The sequence below is a fragment of the Cupressus sempervirens genome, chromosome 1 (genome assembly GCF_028749045.1).
Source record: "Cupressus sempervirens isolate cs-2001-9-10 chromosome 1, ASM2874904v1, whole genome shotgun sequence".
NCBI lineage: Eukaryota > Viridiplantae > Streptophyta > Pinopsida > Cupressales > Cupressaceae > Cupressus > Cupressus sempervirens.
The window spans coordinates 745,026,630-745,040,519 of record NC_143118.1 but is presented as its reverse complement, the minus strand read 5'-3'; the positions used below and the strand labels follow the sequence as shown (position 1 = coordinate 745,040,519).

Genomic DNA, 13,890 nt, shown 5'->3' with positions numbered 1-13,890 from the left:
TTAGGGATATGTTTTGCTAAAGGACTTTATCTCACAATTAAGTAAGCACCGTGTTAAACGATTTCAATACAACCTGTTAGGACTACTCTGTTAAGAGATTTTGACTGAAATCACCTGTTAGAATGTCTTATCATTGATCCTACAGTTAGCACTTGTATTCCTAATGATAGATCACCTCTAAATTGATGTCTTCTTGATCCTTCTTGATCAGATGTCTCTTTTCTATATACTATCCTCTTTCCTCTGTTCTACTCTAACTAATTCTGCAATGTTCTCTCACTTCATAACTCCTTAGCCACCATGAATGCTCTATTTGTGCATGCATACTTCTCTATACTTTTCTTCAACACCTTACACACTCGTTATAGAGTTTAGGGTTTGTCTTCCTTAAGAATACTTTGGTGACTTAGGGTTAGGTATGAATCTATAGCTGAGATCCATCCATTTCGCTACTTAGTCCTTCCCATTTTTTGATTGGTTGCATGTAATTGCATTGGGAATCTAACTTAAGATTTTTCTGTATCTCCAAAATATTGTAATTCATCCTTGAGTCAGCTCAAAAATGGTTTGCATAGTTGTTTGTGCCAATATAGACAAATACATCAAAAGTGTCTTACTCAACACCTGAAGTCTCTGATGCTCAGCATATATTGTTCTCTATGTTGTGACTCAACATCTATATCACTTAGCATCCACTATTTTCTTAGCTCCTGAATCACTCAGCATACACTGTCTGCTCAACACTTGAGTGACTCGACACTCACTGTGAACTCAACATGCTCTATAATATACATGTTGTGCTCAACATGTACTACTTGTTTGGCATGAACTAAGTAAATGACTTAAGTGTGTTAACACTCACTTGTCAAAACCAATCTGAGATCAACACATATGCAAGTAATATACTTACTCCTTCCAACCTTGCAAATGGGGAAAATGTCTCTCTATAGTCAATTCCTTCCTCTTGTGCATATTCCTTACAAACTAATCACTCTTTGTTCCTTGTGACTTCACCTTTCTCATTCAACTTATTTTTGAATACCCACTTTGTTCTAATCACATTCTTAGCCTTTGGCCTTGGTACCAATATCCATGTCTTTTTCTTTTCTATTTGATCAATTTCCTCATTCATTACTCTAATCCAGTCTTCATTCTCCAAGAATCTTTAACTACTCTTGGCTCAAACTTACATAGTAAACATGCATCATTCTTTAACTTATTTCTTGTCATGACTCTTGAATCTTTGTCTCCAATTATTTGATCTGGTGTGTTGTGTCTCCTTGTGTATTTTTCTAAGAAAGGTTTGGATCTTATTTCTCCTTGTTGTAGTTTACTAGGTCCAACATGCTCATCTCCTATAGGTGTTTCTTGTTGTAACTCAACTTCCTTTGTCTGGTGTTTGATTTCCTCTCTCTGTGACTTGTCTCATATAGCCTGATGCTCAGAAGCTTGTTAAGTCTTGGAAGATCTTCTTGAGTGATACTTGGTAGTGCTAGTATGATGATGCTCGACAATCACTTTCTCTAGTTCAAGTAAGGTATGTGGTTCTACTTAATAAATGTATACTTCCATCATCAATATTCTTGCACAGTCCATGATTCATCTATTCCTTCTTTCATCCATCCCATTTTGTGGTGGAGTCCTTGGTGCTAAATTTTTTCTTTTGATTCATTTGTCATTGCAAAATGTATTAAAATCCTTTGATATGAATTCACCTCCTCAATCTAATCTCAAGCATTTTATATTTTTACCTATTTTATTTTTAACTCTAGCCAAATACCACTTAAACATTTGAAAAGAATCATATTTTTCTTTAAGAAACATCACAAACATCATTCTAGAGAAATCATCAACAAATAAGATAAAGTACTTATCACCATAATAACTTTGCACTCCAATAGGACCACATAAATTAGTATGAACCAACTCCAAGATATCATCAAAAGAATAGGTCTTGCTTTTGAAACTAGACTTTGTCATTTTTCTCATTTGACATTGTTGGCACATCACTTTATTATATTTTCTCAACCTTAGTAATCCTCTTACTCTTTCCATCTTACTAATGCTTATAAATTATCAAAGTTCACATGAGATAACCTTTTATGCCTTAACCAAACATCTTCAAATTGTGCAAATAAACATGTATTTTTAGATAGGTCTAGATAGAACAAGTTACCTCTTATTTTCTCTCCACTTCCAATCAGTTCACCAGTAGCATCATAGTTTTAAAATTCATCTTGGTAGACTAAATTGCTCAGTTGTGCCACACTCAACAAATTATATTTTAGTTCATCAACCCATTAATCATTATCACATCTAATCTTGTCATTCAATATAATAGATCATTTACCTTTCCCTTAACATGGTGCATCATTTCCAAACTTAACACAACTTCCATTATAGTGTTCTAACTTTTCAAAACTACTTGTATCACCAGTCATATGACGTGAGCAACCACTATCAATTATCCATTTATCATTCTTACTCACATGTGAAATAAGAGCAGTTTTCTCAAGTTTTTCATCATTATCATGTTCATCAAAATCACTTTCAGAACCACCTTCTTTAGCAATGTAACAAGATTTCTTATATTTTCCCTTGTAGAGTTTGTTATCTTTTTTGTCTCTCCTTCCTCGGTATTTGTTGTATTTCCTTTCCTCCTTTTCATCCCTATCAAGACACCTTATTGCAATATGGCCAACCTTGTTACATGTAAAACAAATTATTGGAAGTTTACCTTTGTATTTGCCTTTTCCTCTTGGTAGCCTTCTTGCCAATAATGCTTCAAAATCATCATCTAATTCATTATCACTATCGGCGGGCTTACTTTTTCAAATTTTTCTTCTTTTAGATCCATCAAGGGTTAGTTGAGACTTGAAAGCACATTCAACACTAAAAGGTGTAGAATTATCAAAATTTGACAATTCAAATGCAATGAGTCTACCAATCAAACTATCAACGGTTAGATCATTACCAGGTGTACATCTCAGTTCTTGTATTTTAGATACTCTAATAGAATAGATGAGAAATAAAATTGCTAATACCTTGTTGATCACATTCTCTTCAAATGTGTCTACTCTAGCTCCTCGAATTGCATTCATCACTTCTTTGGTTTAGCCACAATATTGTGCAACCGTTTCTCCTTGCATTCTCATGTCATCAAGCTTGCCTCTCAAACTTTCAGCTTTAACATTCAACACATTTTTGTATCATTCATGAATTTGTGCCAACTTATCCCACATTTTCTTTGCAGTAGTGCAATCCTTCACATCATCAAACTCATCATAATTGTTGTGGCCTCAAATCTTGATTCTTTCTCAAACTACTAGTGTGTTGACATTCATTCATCACTATATTCTTTAACTCGATCATCACTAGGTAGCTTAGTCTCTATTGTTTTGTCTTGGTCAACTTACACTAGCTTGCTCGGCTTATAATGTGTTTGGTCATTACTTTAGTTTACCTTTATCTCTCTCGGTCACTACTATCACTCAACTATTTCTTAAGTTCCTTAATCTTCTGCTTAAACTTCTTCATTGACTACAAGATACTCGGTGAAACTTATGCTTTTCTTAAATACAATCATTACTTCTACACTTCATATAATGATCAAACAACACATTATCTTGTCAAATACTAATTGATCAAGTGCCCATTGTAATTCCATGATACTTACTCCTCTATACTTAACAACTTTACTAATTCACCTTGTTATCTCTCTTTTCAAATTCCTCTTCATCAATCAACTAATATAGTGCTCTACATTATCAGCAAATGTCTTACCAATAAGGTTTAAAATCAATTACAACATAATAATTGTTCTGATTGTTGTTTCCAACATATAGAACCTACTAAGAAGGGTAATTAAATCCACATAATCTTACTAGAACTCACTCTTATGGACAACTTATATCATTTTCACTAAAAACTTCCTTTTCTACAATAATAAGTTATCTTTATAAATTTGGCAACTTATGAAGTTATTATCTCATTGTAATTATGTCCTTTGTATTTACAATACTATATTGAGAATGGCTAGGAAGCTCAAACAATCATTTAATTATATCTAAATTGATGTAGATAATATGATTTGGTCTGTAGGACCTAATATCTTTATTTAATTTTGATTTTATACATTGGCATGGGCCAAGACTAATTTTAAAGATTGGAAGGAAACAATAAAAGTGGAAACCTACACCAACCCTAACTTTCTCATGATTTAAGGCACGAGTATTCCATCTCCTTCAAAATTAACCCTCTACAAGAACTTATGATCATAGATATCTCAAAGATTTGTATACCTCTAATACCTATCCAGGGTGAAAATATCTTTGATGCAAGACGATATCCCTTGTACTCATAGTTGTTTTTATTGCATATGCATTGTCAAGGACGCATTAAGCAATTAGATATTTTAGTCATAAAATCTTCATGAATAGATTGGTGTACTAAACTAGCACATTTATAACTTCACTAAATCATATCATGCAATTACATGAATAAACATGCATAGAAAGTATGATCAAGATTATACTATATCTTTTATTGTAGAAGACTTTTTTGGAAAATAGTCTTTGGGATCCCAACATGATTTGAGCTTTAGGTATAGTTCTAAGAAATCCAAAGCACAAAAACATAATAGAAACATGTCACTCAGTTAGTTCAAAGAGTTTAATTTAATCTATAATGTGTTATACTAAAACAATATCTATCATCAAACTCAAGAGGACTAGTGTTTAGAGAGGGCTAGGGTTTAGGAATTGTGGGTAGTCTTTAATAAGTAGACCAATAAGGACACATCCAAAATTAAATTCCCAAAAGAGTAAAGTTTTATGAATGATTGGGGATCTAACTAATGAGAAACTACAAAACTATTAATCAAATATTTGTGGCTTAAAAATTTTGATCATGAAAGGAAACTCACTATAAAATATTGGGAACAAAGTTTAATGAAACCAAAAGATAAATGCCTAATTAAGAGTATGATTGAAACTTTGACACCTAACTACTATGAATCAAACAATCAAATTAGCTAGATGTTCCATGTGCTCTCATCAATCAATGAGATAACATGTACTCTAATTTGCTAATTTACCCAAGTAATAATATAACTTATTTTTCCACAATATGTAGTAATTGTTGGTGTTGCTTCTTGTTTAGATTGTGTATAAATAAATTCTTGCATCAAAACTAGAAGCTGCAATGACAAAAAATAAAAATAAAAGGAAAAACTTTTAATAAAAATCAATATTTTATCGACGAGTTCTTGATCTTATAGTGAAGACAAAAGATTCTTAACAACCTACCAAGAATAAACCTGTGTCAAGTGCAATGCTCCAACATCGAAAAGGATATGTTGAGATTGTGCACAATACAAATTTCACAAAATGGACATCCCTCCATTGTTGGCTCTTAGCTTTAAAAAAGGAGCAAAGATTAAATCTAAAACTTTACTCCTCTCCCAAATAGGCAAAATAGGCAAAACAACTTGTAGAAAATCTTCCATAAAAATTTGATTAAGAAAATACAAAACAATCTAAATCAGACTTTTAAAAAATCAAAATTTCAACCAGACATTCTAAGAACAAATCTCGACCACTATGCCCAAAATGAATCCTGTCCACATAACCAAAGGCTTATAGACCACAAAGGAATGTGGGGGTAAGAAGACAGTGTGGAAGATCCTAGCTTATCTAACTCATATGGATAAGATACCAGCCCCCACATAGATATTTCAAGTCCATAAACATAATTTTCAAAGCTAGATTGTGTTCATATGTTGAAGCACCGACAAAACTAAGTTTGCCATGTTTGAAAACCAATTCACTGAATGAAAGGTCAAACAATCACGTGAGTGTACTGTTTATTATACTCCATACATTTGGTCTGTCATGCCCATCCATAGTTGAACTAAAGTCATAAATATATAATAATATAAATATCCAAATTCCAATCATTGTCAAAAGAAGTGTACCTTGGTCATCCCACAATAGAAAATCTGGTTGTGGCCATTAACTTCAACGCGTCATTTTCTCCTTTTTCGAACCAGGCATAGCTACGCGTCATCTTCCAAACTCCATTAGAATTTAAAGCTTGTCAAACACACCGGCCCCATCTTCTCCTTCCGTGGCCACGCCATTCACCAAGGGAGGGCCGTCACCCAAAGAAAAGAGCCCCACTTCAAAAATTTTAAATGGGAAGTTTTTAATTTAAAATAGTTGTTAACTGAAGGTTTGGATTGCCAATCAACTGGGGATTGTGTTTAGGGCAATCTTGGTAGAATGGATATACTCTAGGTTCTTAGTTGAGATAGCGAAGAGTATATATTTTTCTTAGATTTTTAGTCGAAGAGATATCATAAAGTGGATATGGTTCTTGGTGGAAGATACATTGTGGGGTTGATATTTTTCGGTTCTTGTCTCTTAGTCAAAGAGATGTCACAAATTTGATTATGTTCAATTCTTAGTTCTCAACAGAAGGGATATTGTGGTTCGCTCTCACTCCACGAGATAGCTACATGCATTTGCAATGCAGATACTTCTCAGTTCTTAGGTCTCAGTTGTATGGTGGATACTTCTTAGTTATATGCTCGTGAAGTGGATACATTTTCAGTTCTTGGTTCTTGTTCAAAGAAATGTCAACATAATTGGTGTCATTCTTTGCATGGACAAGATTGTGTTTGGGGTAATTGTAGCATAATGGAAAAAAGTTTACTTTTTGCTTCCTAGTTGAAGAGATATCAACATGTATTTACAGTGTGGAGACTTTTTAGTTCTTGGCTCTCAAGCAAAGAGATATCAACATACACTAGCAAAGTGGATACTTCTTAGTTCTTAACTCTGCATTGCAGATATATCAAAATACACTCGTGAAGTGGACACTTTGTCATATCTTGGTTCTTATTTGAAGATATGTCAAAATAATTGGATTTAGTCTTTGGACGAACAAGATTATGTTTGGTGTAATTTTGATAGAAATGATTTTTTTTTGTTTTTCCTTCTTTGTTAGAGATATATCATAAATGTTGGCTGAGTGAATACCTTTTAGTTATGGACTCTTATTGGCATATGCCCATTGAGTGGATACTATAAGTTCTTGACTCTTAGTTGAACAAATATCAACATAGGCTAATAGAGTGGATACTTTTTAGTAGAAGAGATAACGTACTTGGCATTTGTGAAGTGGAAATCCTTTAGTTTGTGACCTATTCGCACAAATATCACAATACACTTAAGGAGTGGGCATTTTCCAATTCTTGGTGAGCTCGATCAAAAAAATATACATATGCTCATGGAGTGGATGTTTTTCAGTTTTTTTATGCTCAATTGAAGAGGTATTGACGTATGCTAACAAATTGGATACTTTTCAATTCTTAACTCTCAATCAACAAGATATCAACATATCCTCATGTTGGATATTTTTTAATACCTGACTCTCAATCAAAGATATATGTATATGCTCATGAGTGGATGCATTTCAGTTGTTATCTCTCAGCCACATAGATATCAACATATGCTAATTAATGTGTTTTTTCAATTATTCTCTTATTCAAAGAGATATCAATGTACATTCTTGGAGTAGAATTTTTATCAATTCTTGGCTCTTAGTTAAAAAGATATAAACATACCTTATAGATTAGATACTACTCAATTTTTTATTCTTAGTTGAAGAGATATCAACAAACACTCATGAACTTATATTTTTCAATTCTTGATTCTCAATCAGACAGATGTCGACATATGATCAAAAACTAGATACTTCATAATTCTTGACTCTCAATTGAAGAGATGAACATACAATCACTAGCGGATACTTTTCAATGCTTGACTCTCAATTGAAGAGATATAAACATACACTCGCAAAATGGATATTTTTCTTGCCTCTATATCAAAGACATCAACATACACTTGCAAAAGGGAATTTTTTTTTAGTTATGGGCTTCAAAGACATCCGAACATATGCTTACGAATGTATATCTATCAATTTTGGGCTCTCAATAAAATTTGCATCAACGTACTCTCCTAGAATGGATATTTCCCTCTCAATCAAAGACATATCAACATATGCTCACGAAATGGGTATTTTTCATTTCTTGCCTCTCAATCATGAAATGGATGTTTTTGAGTTCTTGGCTCTCAATCAAAGACATCTCAATAGAAGCTCACAAAATGAATATTTTTTCAATTCTTGGCTCTCAATCAAAGACATGTCAACACACATGAAATTGATGTTTTCCAATTGATAACTCTCGAGCAAAGACATATCAACATACACCCAAGAATAAATACTTCTCAACCCTTAATTCTTGATAAAAAAGAGGTATAACATACCTAAACTTGGTACTTTGAGATCAACATGAAATCTTTCATTCAAATAAATAATTTAGCTATGGTCCCACCGGAGGATCATGACAAACCACCATGTCTCCCAAATGCGCCACGCCTGACTCCATTGCCAAATATCTCCGGTCTATTTCATTCCAGAGGAGCATTCCAAAGATGTTGGAGTGTGCGTACGGGAGAACTTCATTTTCCTTTGGACTCTTCTATTCGCTTACGTCAGCAACAGCGATAATACCCATCAACAGCGGGTCCCACGCAATTTGATTTCTAAGCCGCCGGACCCACGAGCGAAGGTGACTGTCCACGTGGCAGATTAGAACAGTATCAAAGTCATGGCGCACGGTGACGTCAGCGTGTGGGCCCCTGGCTGCCGACACCTTGATATGAAATATCTTGTGGAAAACTATGATGTTGTAACTCAATTATATGTTTAATGGAAGACTTTGGTAATGCGGTTAAGATATAGCATATTTTCTTTGTTGCACAAGATTTTTTGTTGGGAACGTGGGGATGACCTAAGATGGATATTTTTGTGTGTAAGTATAGCATTCATAATGTATGTCTTGATGAGAAAATGACAAATACTATTTGATTATGTGAGAGGACAAGTGGTGCATTCTAATTTTCATGTCTGGGCAATTATAGATAGGAAAAATTTTAAAAAAATTGTAGTGGTTTCTTTGGCATGTCAGTTATTTAAATCTAAGGTTTATTGTATATCTCATCAATTTTGTTGTTATTATTATTAAGAGATTTAGAATATTTCATTTTAAACTTTTAGTTTGTGATCATGATTGTGTATTCTATCATTAAGTTTTATTGTACTAATAATTAAATAATGTTTATTTAAAATTATGGGCAGAATTTTTTTAAGTCACCTTTTGATCAACTTTAAAACATATTTATATTCTCAAATATTTTAAACATAATTTTACAAAATTTATATCATATTAGTATTGAATAAATAATCTCAAAGCATGATGTTATTACTAAGATATCTTAAATCAATTATTGCGATATGTTACTTTAAATATAACTTAATCTTGAACTCATGATATAGGATCTTATTTGTTAATATGAACCTGAACCCTAAACCTAATCTAATAGAGTACTATATTGTTTAACCCTAATTTGAATTACATTCTAGTGATATTATGCTTCGCCATTGCAATCTCAAGCACTCATCATCCTTGGAGATATCTCAAAAATGAAAAGAGTGATTGTGGGTAGCAAGAAAACGTGGAGGTTAATGGAGGAAAAAGGATTTGAAAGATATCCACACTATCTCGATGCACTTTCTCTCCTCCATCGATAGTGAGATAAACAAGTTTATGTTATGTTCTCCTCTATTTGGTTTTTTAATGAATTCTTCTAAGCACTTCTTGTCAATACATCCCATCTCAGTTTTTGGTCCCCTCCATCAGCATATAACTCAAATGTTGAAATTTCAACATTCTACAATCCCCTCCACCAACATATTCCTCATTGTGATTTTCTCAATTGCAAAAAATATGCAGACATTCTTAATGTCATCTCTACCTTACTAGGACACTTGCTCATTTATTTTGTTGGTTTAAATTCAAAATTCTATCTAAATTTATCATTTTTCTATTTTTGGGTGGGGGTGTGGATTAAGATAGCTAAAATTTGCCATTGTTTCTAGAAAATTTATGTTCATGATAATTTTTAGATTTCTAACAATGTTTCCTTAATTCTTGTGTATCTTTGAAAAGTATTTCAGGAGTTTCAAATTGGAGTATTTGATAACTTTTTCTTGTCTCTTAATAATGCAATGGTCTTACTTTGTAGGAGAGATGAAAGTCAAAATTAGGTCACTCAACAACCTTAATTTTGGTTTTATTTCATGTCATTTACAAGAGAGTGCAAAATTATTATTTTTCCATTTTTAAAATCAACTAATAGGTGACAATATAAATAGTCTTGCCTCTTATAAGTTTTATGAAAACTAATAGTCAAGAACATACATAATTCTATAAAATGTAATAATGAAAAATAAAAGTATTTACGATTTGATAATAGATTGGCCATGTGACATGAAACCTATTATTATATTAATAACATAAGTATGATTTGTACAAATATAAAAAGCATGACTTCTTTTGTAGTTTCTTTCTATTAAGGAAGATAACCACAAATCATATAGAATATTTTTTATCTTTAATAATTTACTTTATTTGCATATATCGCATTAGTTACATTTTCTCATATTAATTTAAGATTCTCTATTTATCTTCAAATTGCATATGATTTAGATAATAAGCTCCTTATGAAACCTTTCATTGTCGAAGAGGTTCGTGCGATTGTTTTCCCTATGGCTTCGGATAAAGCACTTGGTCCCAATGGATTTTCCATCTTGTTTTACCAAAAATGCTAGGATGTGATTAGTTTTGATCTGCTTTTGGTTCTAGAGGAATCTTGGAAGAAAGCGTACATTCTAAAAAGTCTCAATAAAACGAATATCATCTTGATTCCTAAGGTGAAATCTCTAGTAACATTTGTAGATTTTAGACCTATTTCTCTTTGCAACTCAATATATAAGATTATTACTAAGGCTATTTATCTCAGGCTCAAATTCCTAATTCCCAGTTTACTCTTTCCTTAGCAAGGAGGTTTTGTCCCGGGTAGGGATACGTTAGATGGGGCTCTGGTTGCATTGGAAGTTCTTTATACCATTGAATCTTATCAAATACCCACATTAGTAGAAAAGTTAGACAAGATGAAAGACTATGATAAAGTGGACTGGGAATTTCTTTTGGTTGTTTTAGCCAAATTTGGCTTTTCCAAACCTTGGTGTAAGTGGATTAAAAAGTGTCTCTCAAGGGCTTCATTTGCAATCATAATTAATGGTGTGCCTTTGCCCTATTTTCAAGCTACCCAAGTGGTTCGCCAAGGTAATCCACTCTCCCCATTTTTATTTATTATTATGCCTAAAACATTGAGTAAGCTATTCTTAGTCAGAAGGCCCTAGCTAACTGGAAAGGCATTCATATATTGAATTCTGACATTTTCATCACTCATAATTTCTATGCTGATGATACTCTTCTTTTTGGTAAGTCTTCGATTAGGGAAGCCAAGTGTATTGAGAATATTTTAAACATTTATACTAATGGGTCTGGTTAAGTCATTAACTTGAACAAATCCAAAGTTTTCCTTCTTTTTACACCCGAGTTAGTCAAGCTCAGGTTAATTAACATTCTTGGTTTCTTAGTGGATGAGCTACCTTCTCTTTATATGGGGATTCCTTTCTTTTTGGGTCCAAAAAAACCTTCATTTTTGGATAATGTCATCAATTGCTTAAAGGGGAGGATCTTAGCTTGGAAGGTTCTTCTTTCAAAATAGTTCTTCTTTCCATTTTGAATTATTATCTTTCAGTTCTTCAACCTCCATCCTCTGTTATTGCTCAAATGTAAAAAATCATTCGTAACTTTTTGTGGTCTTCTAATATGAATAATGCTAGAAAAATACCTCTAATTTCTTGCAAAAGATGTCTTTGTCTAAATCCTATGGTAGGGCTGGGGTTCAGAACATCTCTTTAAGGAACCAAGCTTTTGGGGGGAAACTTGTATGGAATATGTATTTCAAACATCAATCATTATGGTATCAAATCATGCAGGCTAAATATCTTGATTCTAGTTGCCCTCATAGAATCTTCACTATTTGTTGGTGTAAATAGGTATTTACTATTTACACTTTACTTAAGTTAACTTAGGTTAGTGAATTATTTTATTATTTTTCATTATTTTATTATTTCTCTTTATGAGACACTTAGGAGTTTGTGCATCTTCTACAGTTGTCATGTAGACAACATAGAAGTACGCCACTCTATTTATGCACATGGTGTCTACACCACAGGAGTTTGCATCATTCCCTGAGTTGTCATGCTGACAACACAGTTTTTCGCACTCCTAATTTAGCACATGTTGTCTACAACACTGATGTGTGTGTTTTCACCTTTGTAGGCTTATCCTCACTTCATCACACTTACTTCAGTGCATAATGGAGGATAACCCATATCTGGTGGACATGTGCCTAGTTGTTGGACTTATCATGGTGCTGATTCCTAGGCACTCTAGGTGCATCTCAGAGGCCTTTATATTGAGGCACTCCTAGTGTATTTTGTAGTGAATTGAATAATATACAGTTATTCTGATCATACTCTGGTCTATTCTGTGCTTGTGTATCTGAGTTCCTTGGTCTTGGGGAAATTCTGCTCTAATGCAGATTCTTACATGGTATCAGAGCTGAGGGAGATACTCGTCACATAGCCTTTGGAGACCTCATTGCCTCATCTCTTCAAGAGACCCGATTCAGATCCGGAGCATCAGCTACAATTGGGAGCGTCTAGAGCCGAAGCGGACCTCGCCATTGCGTCCGGAGCAAAAATTCGGTGAAAATTGACTATAAACTTGCCTATTTTAGGCCATAGTCAACTGGGAGGCAAATTTTTTTTTTGCAAATCGGAACCCGAAGGCCCGATCTGCGAATCTGGTATGATAATCTTACGATCTGATTAATTTATTTTTTGGATCTATTTAATTCTGCCAATTTTGGCATTTTTTCTCTGTATTTTCGGATTTTTTTTCGAAATTATTGTTGTCCGAAAAAAAAAAAAAAAATTTTTTTGCGGCACTGCATTTTCAACCCCAGCCCGCAGAATATTCAATTTATTGCAGAATATTTAATAGTTCTACGCTCCCTTAATTTCATTGGGCGCGGACAATTTCTGGTGTCGAGCTATTAATCCGGCAACAACCACCGGCCGCGCAGTCAACTCAAGCGGCTTGCTCGCCAATCCGGCGGCCCCTTCCAAACAGGGCGCACGTTTACAACGGTATCTGCGGCAGTTTTCTTATCCACTGCCAACTGCTCCCACACCCCAACGATGTGGGATTAAATTCCCACATCTCGGCGGTAACCTGCACACAATCCGGCGCTGACAGTGCGCCATTCCGGCATCGCAATCCCGCAAACCGGTGACTACTTCAACTCTCCCGCCCACGGACACGCGGCAGCCACACAGGCCCTGCAGTCAGCCCTGTCAGAGCCGTGCTGCCATCAGCGATCTCACTCAGGGAACAACATGGTATCCAGTCAGCATCCACGCTGTCACTTTCCTACACCACATCATTTGCTGCAGTTATCTCTGTCCGCTGACGTCAATCTTCAGAAGTCATAAATTTGATAGTCATCTGACCGTCATACAAGGGCTATTTTGAGCTACCGAGACAGTCGTTTAGACGTCAAATTTAAGCCCCTAATTTTCTCTGTTCACCCCTCTTCATTTGCAGTTTTGATTTTGGAGCTTGACTTCAAACAGCCATAACTTGGTCATTCGGACTCCAAATCAGGTGCAATTTTTTTTTGATTTTGGGTAAAATTTTCTGAATTTTTCAGTGGTGCAGTTTGTTTCTATTTTTTGGTGCTCGGATTGGTCAGAAATTGCAGTTTTTCATGACTGTACCTGTCTAATCTTGAGATTTGCAACTTCAAAAGCATCGTACGGGCTCATCTGGACTCCTTTTCAGGT

At 34.2% G+C, this 13,890-nt stretch overlaps 1 pseudogene; it reads right to left on the bottom strand.

The window, feature by feature from the left end:
* The window catches only part of LOC149580047 (protein trichome birefringence-like 6), an 80,302-nt pseudogene extending 67,573 nt beyond the window's left edge, over positions 1–12,729 (bottom strand).
* Positions 12,730–13,890: the final 1,161 nt, after the last annotated feature.